The following is a 15,666-nucleotide window of genomic DNA, read 5'->3' on the forward strand; positions in this document are numbered from 1 at the left end:
AAGGGCTGAGAAACCAGCACGGGTGGTAAATAATTATTACTGTATTAGTTTTCTACTGCTGCGTAACAAATTAGCATAAACTTGGTGGCTTCACACAACGTGTTTATTGTCTCACAATTGCTACCGAGTCGTAGCTGGGTCCTCTGCTCAGGATCTCACAAAGGCAACGGGGCTGCATTTCATCAGAGGCTCAACTGGGGAAAGACTCTCTTCTAAGCACCCCCAAATGGCTGGGACAATTAGTTTCCAATCTGTACAACTCATAACCACTTGCTCCCTTAAGGTCAGAAAAAGAGTCTCTGAACACAGGGAGGGTCCCAGTGCCTCTTTTAAGGGCTGTCACCTGATTAAGTCAGGCCCACACAGGACAATCTTTTTAACTTAAAATCAACTGATTTGCAACTTTAATTGCAAAATCTGCTTATCTTTGCCATATTATTATACATAACCGTGAGAGTGACATCCTATTACCTTTGCCATATTTTATTGGCCAGAAGCAAGTCACAGTTTCTACAAACACCAAGGAGAGGAGATTATTCAAAGATGTGACTCCCTGAGCATCACTTGTGGAATGCCCACCACAATTACTCCATATTTTAGGTATAAAATAAAACGGAGCTGTTGTGAAGGATTCTGGACTGATGTCAGTGTCTTGAGTTTCTGAATCATTTCCTCATCAAACTATAAGAGAACAGATTAATTAATTTAGGGCCTGGCTAGGAGAGGATAGTCTCTCCAAATCTTTGGCCAAGAATTGCCTTTGAAAACGTCCATTTGGAAAAGAGGTGCAAAATGTAGTGAACATTCTGGCTGACTTTTGACTGTTCATCACACAACCCAGTGAAAAGTGACTGGACAACCTGTTTATGAGATGGACACAAGTAATATTTTTTAAATGAATTGTGCTCTTTTCTTTTCACCCTTCCAAGCAGATAGCCCCTAGCCTGCTTCATTGGAGGCATCTGTCTGCCTAGAGAATGGTTAGAATGCCAAGAGAATGCCAAAAGGAAGACGTCAGCTTTTGACATGCACAAATGGGATTTTTCCACAAGAAAATAACCTTAAAGAATAGGCTGTTTTCGAGAGAATTGACTGTCTTCCTTAACTTCCCCTGTTCAGTGTCAGGGAGAATTTGGCCATTTGGGAGTTTAGATGAGAGGCCTTGGGATGAGAGAGAAAGTGCCATCCCTGGAGCCCCAGCAGCGAGAAGAGGTGGCCCACAGCAGGCTGGATGGAGGAGGCAGCTGAGAGCATCTTAAGTGAGGAAGTCGAGCCAGCCAGGTGAGGTCACCCCCACCACCAAGGTCACTGTGAATATCAAGGGCAAACTGCTGCTCTCATGGCAGAGGAGGCAAAGACGTTGGTTCCAAAGATCCTGAGTCTTCCCAGCAGGTCTGGGATAGGATGGGCCACATCTCCACTCAAACGCTTGGACGTTATCTTTAAAAGAGAAACAGGAAAAGGAAACCCTGAGCAACTGACCACATGGAAAGAATGTTCCCATTTATATAAAACAATAAGCTTACAAACCAATACTACTATATATTTGCTATCAGTACAAATCTATATATGTAAGGTCATAGAAATAGGTCTGGGTACAGGTACACCAAACTCAGAGAGAAAGGGGCTGGGCCTGAGAGCAGGATGGGGAGCAAACCTAGGCTTCAGAACTGTGTATATAATCAAAACTTAATTTACAAAAAAGAATCATTTTGGAATTTATTTATTTTTTTAAATACACATTTGCAGCCCTATACCAGACCTTCCGAATCAGGCTCTGCTGAGTGGGGGACCAGGATTCTGCCTTTTTAAAAAACATCGCAGGTGACTTTGAGGTGGAAAGACCAACACCCATCCGCAGACCTGCCTTTTCAGAACCATGGCCCAGGATTCTGTTCGTTCCAACCCTGATTAACTAAACTTTGTCAAGCACAGGCATGAGGTGTGAGTCATATTTGAATGATCTCGAGATCTGACAAAGCAGAAAAACACCACCTCCGACTGCAACACTGAAACACCTTCCTCCGCTAGAAGGTGAACTCTACCTCCGCTAGAAGGTGTTCTCAGGGGTTTCGTCCATCTGACTCACCTTGCCCTACCAGAGCCTAGAACAGGGCTTGTCCCACAGAAGGCCCTCAATAAATATATGACGAACGAGTGAATGAATAGCCTACAAACATGTTCATGTCCCCAACAACTAACGACATAGCCAAATGTAACAGGAGATCTGACCAGTCATCAAAACTTTCAGGAATTTATTTCATTCCCTTTTCTCTGCTCAAATACAAACAAACTTGCCTTTCTTTCCACAGAAGCTGGGCCCCTTCTCTCTACAGGATCAGCCTCCCTTCTCTCCGGCGCTAACCTGGCACTCTGCCACATACACCACAAAGAAACATAAACCGGACTCCGAAAATCCTTGCAAAGCCACACTTTTACTGATGACTCTAGAAGAGTCCCCAAAGGGAGCCTCACATGCTATACCAGGAGCAAAACGTCCCCTAAATCGCATTTCCCTATTACGATTGGAAGGCTTCCCACTGGCCAGCAGCTCCCAGCCTGCACCGGCCTCCTGCCTCCTCTCGCCTTTCTGATCTTTTTCATTCTTCAGCAAGTACCGTGTTTCCCCGAAAATAAAACCTAACCGGAAAATAAGCCTGAACATGATTTTTCTAGATGACATCCCCTGAACGTAAGCCCTGATGCGTCTTTTGGAGCAAAAATTAATATAAGACCTGGTCTTATTTTCGGGGAAACAGGGTATTAACTTCAGAGTCCTTTAAATTACAGTATTAAATGCACGGTCTTCATACACTTGATGCCCTCAATGCCCTGTAGTTCTCCTTTCACCCACTTCCCAGATCAGCTGAAGAGAGGTCCAGGAATGGGGAGTAACAAGAAAAAAAGAAAAAAACTCCCAAAGGCAAGAGAGGTGCAAGGGCTACAAATTCTCTAAAATTAATAGTATATCCCTGTGAAAGATCAACACGAGACAAAAAAATCTAACTCATCTTCAAGAGCTGGCGCCCCTGGGAGGCTTACTTCACTTTCCCCAGTCACCACCCCCGCCAGGCAGCCCACCAGGACTCTCAATGTCAGCTTCATTATTATGCACTTATTATCACGCTCTGCAATTGCTCCCAGTCTGTCTCATTTGTGTGTGTTTCTTGCCCCAGGGAGATTATAAGATTCTTGAGGGCAGACACTTTGCCTTTTTATGTCTTTTGGATTCCTTTCATAACTAGTCTCCGTGTATTTGCAGATTAGGTGCTGGATAAATTTTTGCTAATTTCCAAAATGGCTTCAGGTAATACTTCCGCCTTTCTGTTCCAGAAAGAATATGCCTGGGGAGTAAAAAGGCAACCAAGTCATCTCTGAATACAAAGGACAACTGTGTATGTAAATATATGATAGGAGTAGTCATTCAAACATGAAATTGATCCAGGAGGACTCATAAAATAAACTGTAGGCGATCTCAATGTCCCCTGTGGATTACCAGCCAATTAATTCTACTGACACTGCACAAGGAATGGTTTATATTAAAGTCGGGTTTGAAACTAGGTGACGGTAAGTCATTGCCTATTATACTTTCCCCTCATGTGAGAAGTGTATCTGGCTACTGGGCCAGAATTGTATCTATGGCTATGCCCTGTCATCATAGGTAGGAAAACCTGTTTCAAGGGATTATGCCTGAGGAGCCCAGGGTCAGGGAATTTGTCTTTTCCCTCTAGCCCAAAAAATACCTGAGAGAGGGCTACCAGAGAAGGAGGAAGAGGTCAGTATGGCATAAAGGAAAATCTTAGCAGGGGTTTTATGCTGCTGCCAAAGAGTCAAATGCAAGAAAGTAGGTCAGTGGGAAAGAGAGGATAGAGTCCCAGCGCAAACCACATGTGTTTTCCCACTTTGGTGTAAAGCTATTCCTGGGAGTGCAAGCGAATTTTGTTGTTGTTGTTGTGTCACTGTACAACCGTCTGAAATGCAAATCGGCAGCAAATAGCTGCGCAGAAGAGCAAGAGCAGCGAGCTCTGGCGCCCTCGGAGCGGTGTCAAGTACAGTTCACGCAGAGCAAAATTAATGCTGTAAACGGGAGACAAAGTTCACTTATGAGCAACTCTCTAATGGGCAATTACCTCTTCTCTTTTCTTTCATTCCTTTTTCCTTTTCTTCCCCCCTCTAGCGTTAAGGTATAGCAGGCAATGAGGATATGAAGGAGACTGCAGTTTTTTTAGTCTGGCAAGGAAGGCAGCTTTTATGCATTTTCTGAGGTGTGTATAATTACAGGTGCAGTTAATGTGCTTAAGAGCTTAGGGGAGGCAATTGTATATGAAAGATAACTTCCTTACAGACAGCTTTATTACTCCGGCCGGCCGCCTCTCGGCTCAGGAATTATGTGCACTTCTCCCTGCTTCCATCTCCCTGGTCCTGGAGGAGCTTAGCTCTGTAAAGACAGGGAATCTGGGGAAATATTTGGGAGCACAGCCGGGCCCAAGACTCACACCTATGCTGCATGCACTTCCTCAAATCTCATAGCACTCACTGACGAAAGAAAGCTTTTGGGGGGCAGGATTATGACTGAAGATCCTAATAACCAATACCTTACTGAAAACTGAGAAGGAGCGACCACGCGAAACAAAGTTTAAGGACACAGAGGGGAGCCATTTTCAAATGAAGATGAGATTTTACTACTGGTAGTCAGAGCAGCGGAGTGTAGAGGCAGCATCAACCAGGTAAGCCACTGAACTGGGGGCCAGTCAGCACCCGGTCAAAGTCCTTCTGTCCAAGACAAATGTGGACAAACTGCCATTTGCATCACAACAGTGTCCCTTCTCTGTAGGGTTAGGCCACCGAGTGAGGAACATTTCTTCTACCAAGGGTTACTGACCCAGAATCAGGAGAAAAGAACCAAGAACATCATTGAGGAAAACATACGGTGTGGCTCAATGCTTTCATGGGGCCAGATACAGAGATCCAGTCAAATGGAAGAAAGAACGAGATGGAAATGAAGAGCCAGAAAGAGAGGAGGGATAGGAGGGAGGGGAAAAAGCAACCGACTGATACACTGAGTCTTCTCTGTGTGTGTGTGTGTTTGTCTCTCTCTCTTTCTCTCTCCTACACACACACACACACACACACACACACTCTCTCTCTCTCTCTCAGAGATGTGCCCAACCAACCACATCACTGGGACAAAAGTCACATAGACATAGACAAAGATATACTGAGAGGCTCAGACATAAAGATACACAGAGAAAACCTTCGACTTGAAATTCTTCTGCCCTTTAAAGACTGAGTCAGACAGACTGTAATTTTTTAAGAAAAGGTTAAAGCCAGTTGTATTTTTGTGAATGTAAGCACAATTAATGATATCATCTATTGGTACTTACTACATGTTCTGGCTAAAATAGAGCTAAGAACACCCTGTCCCTTCCACTCTAGTTGTTAATGGTGTGGGAGAAGAAATGGACCGGGGCCGAGACTACATGTGATACTTTATAGCCTATATTTTCCAGTCTTTCTTAGTTACTCTCTTTAACTTTCTGGAGAAAGAGAAGGAGAGTCTAATTTGTGACTTACTTCCTTAGTCTTTACCTTGTTCCTCACTTAACTAAGACCCATTGACATGTTTTTTTATCTGGATCCCTCCCCTCAAAACATACTGTCTTCATAAAGGACCTAATACTCCCAACCTTCAATGCCAGTATGCCCAGGCCAAAGTTGTTCCACTTCCAAAAATATTTTTTGGGGTTAAGCATTAAGAACAAAAAGATCTAGGATGATACTATTCACAGTGCTTAACCCAGGGCTACAGAAGAACCAATAAACACTGACTCTCTCCTTTTTCATTCTAGCTTGTACCTTTCATCCTCAGTGTCATCGCATGGTCCAAAATGACTGCTGACATGACAGCCCTCATGTCCACGTGGAAAGACTAAAAGGGACCTCTCCCAACTGAGTCAGCTCTCCTTAAGTAGCCTCCCTGGAAGTTCCTTAAAACTCTATATATGTATTTTATATATGAATACATATTGTTTATTAAACAAATGATCATTTGTTTAATAAACTTAAGTGCCTTCATAAATAACAAAGTGATTACATTTTCTTTGGGGGAAATATTGCTATTTAATTTCACATATCAATTTAATTATTTTTCAGTGTTTTTCTTTTTTAATTAAATTTATTGGGGTGACATTGGTTAATAAAATCATATAGGATAGGTATCAAGTATACACCTCTATAATACATTATCTGTATATTGCTTTGTGTGTTCACCACCCAAAGTCAAATCTCCTTCTGACCCCCTTTTCTACCTCCTCCTTTCCACTTTCCCTCTGGTAATTATCATACTATTGTCGATGTCTATGAGTTTTTGTTTATTTGTTTGCTTGTTTATCCTGTTCGTTTGTTGCTGTCAGGTTTAGATCCCTCATGAGTGAAATCATATGGTTCTTGACTTTTTCTGTCTGAGTTATTTCGCTTAGCATGATATTCTCAAGATCCATCCATGTTGTCATAAATAATAGTATTTCACCTTTCCCATGGCTAACAGTTTATCAAATATATCTTATTTTGGAAATTAAGTAAACATTAAACATTTAAAGAGTATCTTGATAAAAGCATATGCCCAATAGAACAGCATTTCCCAAGTTGTGTTTTACAGAATAAAGTACTAAAACAATGTTACTTAAAACAATAAAGAATATTTTATTTGGTCAAATAGACTTGGAACACACTGGGTTAAAAAAAAATTGATTTCTTCACCTCAAGACTCCTCAGTGAGTTCTGTATGCTGGCATGCTTTAACTCACCAAGTAGAAGTATAAGAAGTAGAGTTTTCCAAATTTATTTGCTAATGGAAACTCTTTTGGTAAAATATGTTGAGGAACCAGCATACTAGGGAACACACTTTGGGAAAATGCCACAGGAAAGTAATGCCACAGGAAAGTAATACAAATCTCAAAATAACTGACAATTTTTAAATATACTTGTATATATGGTACCGTGTTTCCCTGAAAATAAGACCTAGCCGGACAATCAGCTCTAATGTGTCTTTTGGAGCAAAAGTTAATATAAGACCTGGTCTTATTTTACTATAATATAAAACCGGGTCTTTAATATAATATAATATAATATAATATAATATAATATAATACAATACCAGGTCTTATATTAATTTTTGCTCCAAAAGACGCAGTAGAGCTGATTGTCCAGCTAGGTCTTATTTTCAGGGAAACACAGTATACATACAAGTTTCAAGTTATATACTGGCTATATGTCTTGACTATGTTTTATTGAAATCACTATTTTATCATGACATCTCCGCATTATTACTCCACTCACACAATAGCAATAGTACCAGAACACATTCTAAAGTCAAACATAAATAACTAATTTGGGGGTTTTTCAATTCTAATAACATAGTAATTTGTACAGAGTTGACTGACAATAATATAATTTTGCACTTTATTTGCCAAATTGTTTTTCTCTAGCCTAAATGACATTGTGAGATGGGCTCAAAGCTGACATATAAGAAACAATAGTAATAATTCTGTCTAGCTATAAGATGTAATAAACAACCTGAAATCCCTCGCACTAAAAACATGCTTCCATGAGGTATAGCAAAAATCCTGTAAATGCATAGTTAAACATATAATAAAGTAAAAGACTGAAAAATGAACTGAAATCAGAAAGTTAAGATCATCTATGTTGAAGAAGGAGTTGTACCTAGAGTCCTGAGCTGTAATGTCTCACAGGCATAGACAATGAGACCCCCTGAATGAAGTCAAGACTTTCAAAGGACTACATTCTCAATGAAAAGATGAGCTAGGAAAGGAAAAATTTCACCCACTGGCCCAGAGAAACATCAAGGAAGTTTTTAATTATTGACCAGGGCGTGGTCTGGGGAAAAACTATCCTGAAAATTTGCAGCGATGGACCTGCTTTCACTCCAGTTTTTGGCTTAAATTTACAAGCTCACATGGTCCAGAAACATTTATGCTAAGAAATTACGGTAAAAATGTTTCTAAAATGCTAATATTCTTAAGGTATCTGACAGAAGCAAACTCAAAACTATTATGCGGGATGCATCCAAAACTCAGGCCAGAAATTCACAAAGATAACTCTATCAAAGACATGTGATGGAGATTAAATTTAAATTCGTAACCTAGAATTTAAAGATGCATGAGGAAATAATCCACTATGCGCAAAAAGGTCGACACACACACACACACACACACACACACACACACACACACCATAATTAATCCCTTCAAGAACTTTAGATGATAGAACAATTAGATACTCTATAAATGAGTATATTTAAAATATTTACCCAGAAAAGGGGAGAACAAAGACATTAGAATAAGAAACTACTTAAAATAACAGACATTTGAAAAACTATTGAAGTAGAGCTTCTAGAAATGAAAAATATAGTCATTCTGATTTAAAATTCAATGGATAGATGAGTTAGCAAATTAGACACAGCTGAAGAAGGGCATTGGTGAGTTGGAAGATATTTCTTTGAAAATTACCCATAATGAAACAGAGACATAAAGAAATGGAAAATATTTTAATTTGAGAAACACTAAGGATAAAATGAAAATATCCAAAAAATTTCTAAAAGGGAGTTCACGGAAAGACAATACAAAAGTGAAGAGGCAATACTTCCAAATTTAAAAAAGACAGGAATTCCATAACTCAGGAATAACTTCAAATATCAAACATAATAAATAAAAGTTAAATCCACATCTAACACACTGTAGAGAAAAACTGCAAAACAGTAAAGACAAATTATATGAAGCATGGAGAAAATACAGATTGCCCATAAAGAAACAGCATTTAAGTTGACAATAGACTTCTCAACTGTAATAATAGAACCCAGAAAACAATGGCACAAATTTCCAAAATGCTAACAGAAAAAAATGTTGTCTTAGCATTCTAAGCACAGCTAAATTATAATTGAAGAACGAGAACAAATAAAGATATTTTAAGGCAAACTAAGACAGTTTTTTTATTAGTAAAACTTCACTTGAAAAAACTGCAACTAAACTATTGCTTCTGCAAGGAAAAAAACTGAATATAGAAGCAAGGTTGAAATGCAATAACTTTGAGCAAAGAAATGAGTAAGTATGCAGCAGATATTTATAAAGAAGCTTGGACAGTTTAAAGCACTGATAATAATGACATATGGGGTGAACATAACTAAACTAAAATATTGGACATAAATATTATGAAATATGAAAGGGGTAGTTGAAGTTAAAACAGTCTAAGGTATTATTCAGGTATTATTTGTCAGGAAGCGTATAAATACAAAGCTTAACTCAACATGAATATGAAGTACCACATTACACTTTTAGGGTAACCAGTAAAAGAACAGCAATAGGCTGCATAGCTTCCAAAGAAATTGAAGTGTAGGGAGGAAGAAAATAAAGAAAACTAAATTAACCAATAAAGTGAAAGATGGGAAAGTTAAAGCACAGAAAAGACAGGATAAATAAAAAGCAGAAGGAAATCTATAGTCCTAAGAGATGTATATCTACTGAGCAAAAGAAAAATTCTCAGATTACTTTTTAAAAATCAAAATTTGGCTACATGTTTTTGTAAGAGATATGTTTAAAACATAGTATTACAGAAAGGTTAGAAATATAAGAATAGATAAAAGATATACCAGAAAAATACAATCCAAATGTGAGCTGGTAGAGCTACATAAAATGAGACAAAACAAACTGTAAGTCAAAATACATTAGCAGGGGAAAAGATGGTTATCATAGTATAGTGATAAAGGAAAAGGTCACCAGGAAGACATTATAATTTTAAACTATATATACTTAATAATACAGCTCACAATATACAGCACTATTAGAATTATGACGAGAAACAGACTTACGAACATTGTGGGAGCATATGTCTCTGAATGTTTGGTAGATTGACCAGAATAAAAAATAGACAGGATACAGAAGATCTTTATAGAAGCATGCAGATAAAAGATAGAGAACAACAACATAGTTACCAAGAATAAATGCATGTATACCTAAATCCTCAAATTAGAAAATAAGTATTATTTTCAAACACACAAAAACCATTTTTTAAAAAACAATAGTAATGAGTAATTGTTAGGGACTACATGTTTATGCCGCCCGCCCCCCAAATTCATGTTGAAGTCCTAACTGCCAATGTAATGGATTCAGAGATAAGGCCTCGGCGAGGAAATCAGGTCTAGATGAGGTCATGAGGGTGGAGTCCCCATGTTGGGAGTAGAGTCCTCATAAGAAGAGAAAGAGACCAGAGCGTTTTCTCTGCCTGCCAGGTGCACACACTAAGAAGGCAGCCATCAGCCAGGAAGAGAACTTTCTCCAGTACCTTGATCTTGGACGTGCAGCCTCCAGAACTGTGAGAAATCAATGTTTGTTGTTTAAGCCACCAGCATCTGGCCTTTGCTCTCACAGCCAGAGCTGACTACGACAGTGAGATAACTAAGGCATAACTGTGTTGGCATTTGGAGGCACTCTTCTCACTCTAAACAGCATTTGTCAGACTTTTATTAGCAGCATCGTGGTTTGTTAAGGATGCCCAATTAGAGACAAGGAATGAGCATGCTGGAGACACTAAAGGAATAAAGGATACTTGGAATGTTTAAGAAAGTGACTACTTAAATTCAAACCAGTGGCCATGAGCTAACATAGACGTTTTTTTTTTAATTAAAGGGGCTAACATGAGCATTTATTTATGCTTTAGAAAGAGATAATAGGATATGGTAAGAGTATGCTCAAGAGTGATTTTCACTGAAGTAAGCTCAAGTAAAAGAGAGAAGAATTTAAAGTAAGGACACAGAAATGCCACGCAGAAGCCAAGACACCACGTACAGTTGGCTCATGGTGTCCATGGGAACCGGGCCACTCGCTCCACCTCTTGGGGGCCACACAGCCTTTCGTCCACTGCCGGTCTGCTGGCCAGCTCCATTCTCCCCACCCTGCAGTCCAGCTTCTGGCATGTATCAGCCTGCGAGGGCCCCAAGACAGCCCCACCAGACCCTAAGACTACATGGCCTTCACACCAGCAGCAGTCTCTCTCATTTTCATAATCGCAAATTATAGGAAAAGAGCTAAGCCATACAAGACCTAAGATAGTATGGAGCCAGGAGTCTACTGCTCCTACCTGATCACCCAAGGCCAGGACAGGTGGCAGGTTCTAATGGCACTTGGCCATCTACAGCAGGACAGACTGTGGGCAGAGAAGCCATAATAGAACCACCCTAAATACTGAGTCGCTGGACTCCATTTCCAAGAAGAAAATAAGAATGTGATTTGCAAGAGGAGACAATGAGGTTGATAAATAAGAACGTATCTAATGGGGTAATTGTGATCTCTCGGATATTCATCCAACAAATGTTTATTAAACACTTAGGGTGTGCTGAGCCCAGCTTTGCCCAGCCTGGCTCATACGAAGGTACAAACTCTGCCTGCAAAGAACTCACAAGGTAATGAAGTACTTATTAAGAAAACCTGTGCCATCTGCTTCTCTGGAAAATTAAGAGAGTGATCCTTCTGGAGAGCTTTGAGTACACTAGAGTCCAAAGCACTCAAACTCTTCCTGAGGGTTCTCTGGAAATTATACCCAGCCCTTGCTTGCCCCATGTTCTGGGTTCGCCTTAGGTTTCTTGTTACCTCTGGACATACCTGCTTCATCTTCGGAAATCACTTGTAAAAAGGCAACTAGAAACAATTCACGCACCTTGTGTTCCATTGTGTTTGTTACAATCAAGTTCAGGTATCACCCAATCAGTTTTCTCTTTCAGCGTCTGGACAGCCAGGATTGACCAGCATACAATCATAAGCAGACCTCATGGTGTCTGCAGCCTGAGGCTACATTGTTACCACCGGAGCCATCTGCTCTGCAGACAGCGCTGCTGGGCTTACACAGTAGCCCCTCAGAGAACATCACAAACATATTAGTCCTAATGCTGCTACATTTCTACAAGGAAATAAAATACTGTTCCCTGGTGGGAAAGTTAAAGCCGGTAAGAGGACTTAACCCACTGCACAGAATTAGTGAGGAGAGAGTCCTGAACTCCTAATTCCCAGCCTCTGGTGAGAAACAGAAAACCCCCAGCCCCACAGCGGGAACTCTCCGGGCACCATCCCAGAATCACCTGTTTCCAATTATCCCTGTTCGTGTGATGAGTTACTGATTGAGGTCGGAGTCGGGAGAACCCAACCAGGAGAAAGCAGAAGTAATAAATTTCTTTTTCTTACAAGGGCCCGGAGGGTGCTCGGGGCCAATCCTGCAGGGACCCCTTCTATGGCAGACTCAGTACCTCTCGACCCTTCTCCACTAATAAGTCAGCCTGCCTTGGGGGCACCCCAGTGCGGCGTTAGCCAGAATCAGGCTCGCTTGGGCCTTGGGTTATTGTCCCGGAAACGCCTCCAAGTGACTTTTGGCATGTCATGTCTTTGATTGGCTGAGAGGAGTTAAGGGAGCTCAGTGGGCAAAGGGAGCCAAAGGTTACTACAAATTCACTGGGCCTTTGGGGAATCAGCCCACTCGAGTGGGAAACCCGATCTAACCAGCCGGTGTTGGCCCCCTTCCAGAGAGGTTTCGTTACCAAAAGCAGCAGAAGGGCTGCTTTCTAACACGGCTCCTCTAGAATCCAGCCCTGCCTGGGGACCCTAAGGTCAGCGATGGGAGGCTCCATGAGCTGGGGCTTGGCTGGAGGGCCACTTGTGTTTCCACAAGAAAGACCCTCCTCAGAGTCGGCGATTTTTACTATGATTTTGTTTCTACTATTCTATTCCTAGACCTGGTCCTTGTGAGGGTTTTCCCCAAAAATAAATGCATGAAACTTTATGCAGCATTACATCAAATGAAGTCCATCGAGCCATCTGATTTTCTTTTTCTAAAAACAGCTAATGTGTGTCTTGCCAACCAGCTTTCTGAGCAAGAGAATAGGTAGAGGGCCCTGAGCCTCTTCCATATGGAGGTCCCACCTTACGGTTTACCCTCATTACCTGTGGGACCTTGGGAAATTATGTAATTTCTGTAAGCCTGTTTCCCCATCTGTGACACAAGGACAATCACAATACTCATCACATGATTGTGAAGAGTAAATGAGAAAATGGAATCATTTGGTAACCACCACAGTAATAATTATCTCAAGCAAAGAATCATCAGCAGATGCTCAAATTAGTGGCTGAAGGTCTGATAAGAAACAGGATATTTACATAGTCTCAAAGAATCTGGTAAGGAGGCACCTATTAAATTCAAAGTGAAAAAAAAAATTAAATACAAAGTAAAACAATAGTAACTTTACAGAGAAGAAACAGGCAGACACCACCCTAGTCCAGGGACCAACGGCTGTCACATCAGCAGTAATGGGACAGACCCACATCTCGTGCTTTCTGATAAACAGGATTGAAAGGAACACAACAGCACAACCATCCTACCAAAATTGCATAACCTGAGTCTGATCATGTGGAAACACCAGACGAACTCTAATCAAGAGATCATGTACAAAATAACTGGCTTGTATTCTTCAAAAATGTCAAAGTTATACCAGTGGGCAGAATAATGCTCTTCCCCACCCCAGATACCTGAAACCTGTGAATAGGTTTCCTTGCATGGCAGAGGGGTCTTTCCAGAGGTGAGATTATCCTGGATTATCTGGGTGGGCCCAATCTAATCACATGAGGCCTGAAGGCAGAAACCTGCCTTTCCCAGTTGTGGTCAGAGATGTGAGCATGAAAGGAGCATCAGAGAGACGTGTCCATTTGAGAGGGACTCAACCCAAATGGCCATGGCTGGCTTTGAAGATGGGGTGGGGGGGCACACCCCAGGGAACACGGATGGCCTCTGGCAGCTAGAAAAGGACAGGAAACAGATTCTCCCTGAAAGACTACAGAAAGGAAGGCAGCCCTGCTAACACCTTGATTTTAGCCTAGTGAGACCATAGCAGACTTCTGACCTATACAACTCTAAGATAACTTGTGTGGGTGAAGTCACTAATTTTGTGCTAAATTGTTTTAGCAGCAGCTGAAAATTAATGCAGTCGTGAAAGAAAAGAAAGGATGAGGAACTCTTGCAGATTGAAGGAAACTGAAGTGGCGTGATAACTACATGTCATGAGCGATCCTGAATTGAACCCCAGGGCAAAAATAGGATATTAGTTGGGCAATTGATAATGCTGAGTGAGATATGTAGTATAGATAATAATATACCAATGCTAATTTTCTGATTTGGGTCATTGTGCTGTTGTGGAAGAGAATGATCTTGTTTTAGGAAATATACACTGAAGTATTTAGAGATAAAGGGGCATCATATCTGCAACTTATTATCAAGTTTTCAGAAGAAAATATGTGTGTGTGTTAGATATATATATATATATATATATATATAGAGAGAGAGAGAGAGAGAGAGAGAGAGAGAGAGAGAGAGAGAACTTTGGTAATATGTTAGCATTTAGTGGCTGTGTTGTAGAGTATGCAGAAATTCTTCGTTGCAATTTTTATAAATGTCTGAAATTTTTCAAAGTAAGGAATTAATTTGGAGTCCTAAAAAGGTGAAAAATTCATATAAAGTACTCAGCACCTTGCTTGGCACTCAGCAATTTTTCAGTGAATCTAGACCCTTGTCATGATCTCTGGCTCTAGCATCAGTGCCCTACTGGTCCTTGGCAGGAGGGATGGAATAGTGTGCGGTGGTTGGGAGCAAAGACCCCGGAGCCAGACTGGGTTTGAATCCTGGCTTTGCCACTTTACTAGGTGTGTGACTTTGGACAAGACACTTAACCACTCTGGTCTTCAGTTTTGCCATCTATTAAAAGGAGCTAATATCTATACTAAGGTTGCAAGGCGCACATGAACTCATGTATGTAAAGTACATACAGTCCTAGGCATGTAATAAGCTCTACATAAACTGGGCTGCTACATAGCGGGGTCTGAGAGAATATCAGAACGACTCATATCTAAAGAATCATCTGCAGGCTTCTCCAGTTTCCAGTTGGGGTTCTACCATTAGAGTTTATCATTCTAGCTTCAGATTTATTTATTGCCTAAATGTACTGTGTCTTATTCATCATTTAGAGATTGATATGTAAATAGGTCTGCCAGAGCTTTTACTAAGAGCAGATCCCTATGACAGACAGAAAGATAGCACAAAGGGACATATCTAAGGACTATGGCTTGCCCTAAAGAGGAGAATCACACTGGAAAGGAAAATCCCAAGATGAAAGATGTGATCACTACAAATCAATTCAGTTGTATTATCTAAGGGCATAACACTCAAAAGATCACACACAGAGGAACCAGAATCGGACTGACATCAGACATCTAAATAGCAACATTGAGTTGAAGAATGTAATGGAGTAACACTTTTAAAGTATTGAAAGAAAAGAACTTTGAACCTATTACAGTTGATCCTTGAACTGTAATCCAAGGTTAGGGTTGCTGACCCGCACGCATTTGAAAATTCTCATATAACTTTTGACTCCCCCCAAAACTTAACTACTAATAGCCTTCTGCTGATCTGAAGCCTTACCAATAACATGAACAGTTGATTAACCGATATTTTACACGTTATATGTATTATATACTGTATTGTTACAATAAAGTAAGCTAGAAAAAAAGAAAATGTTATTTAAAAAATACTAAGAAAGACATTATATACTTACAGTATGAT

The sequence above is a fragment of the Rhinolophus ferrumequinum genome, chromosome 3 (genome assembly GCF_004115265.2).
Source record: "Rhinolophus ferrumequinum isolate MPI-CBG mRhiFer1 chromosome 3, mRhiFer1_v1.p, whole genome shotgun sequence".
In the NCBI taxonomy this organism is placed as follows: Eukaryota; Metazoa; Chordata; class Mammalia; order Chiroptera; family Rhinolophidae; genus Rhinolophus; species Rhinolophus ferrumequinum.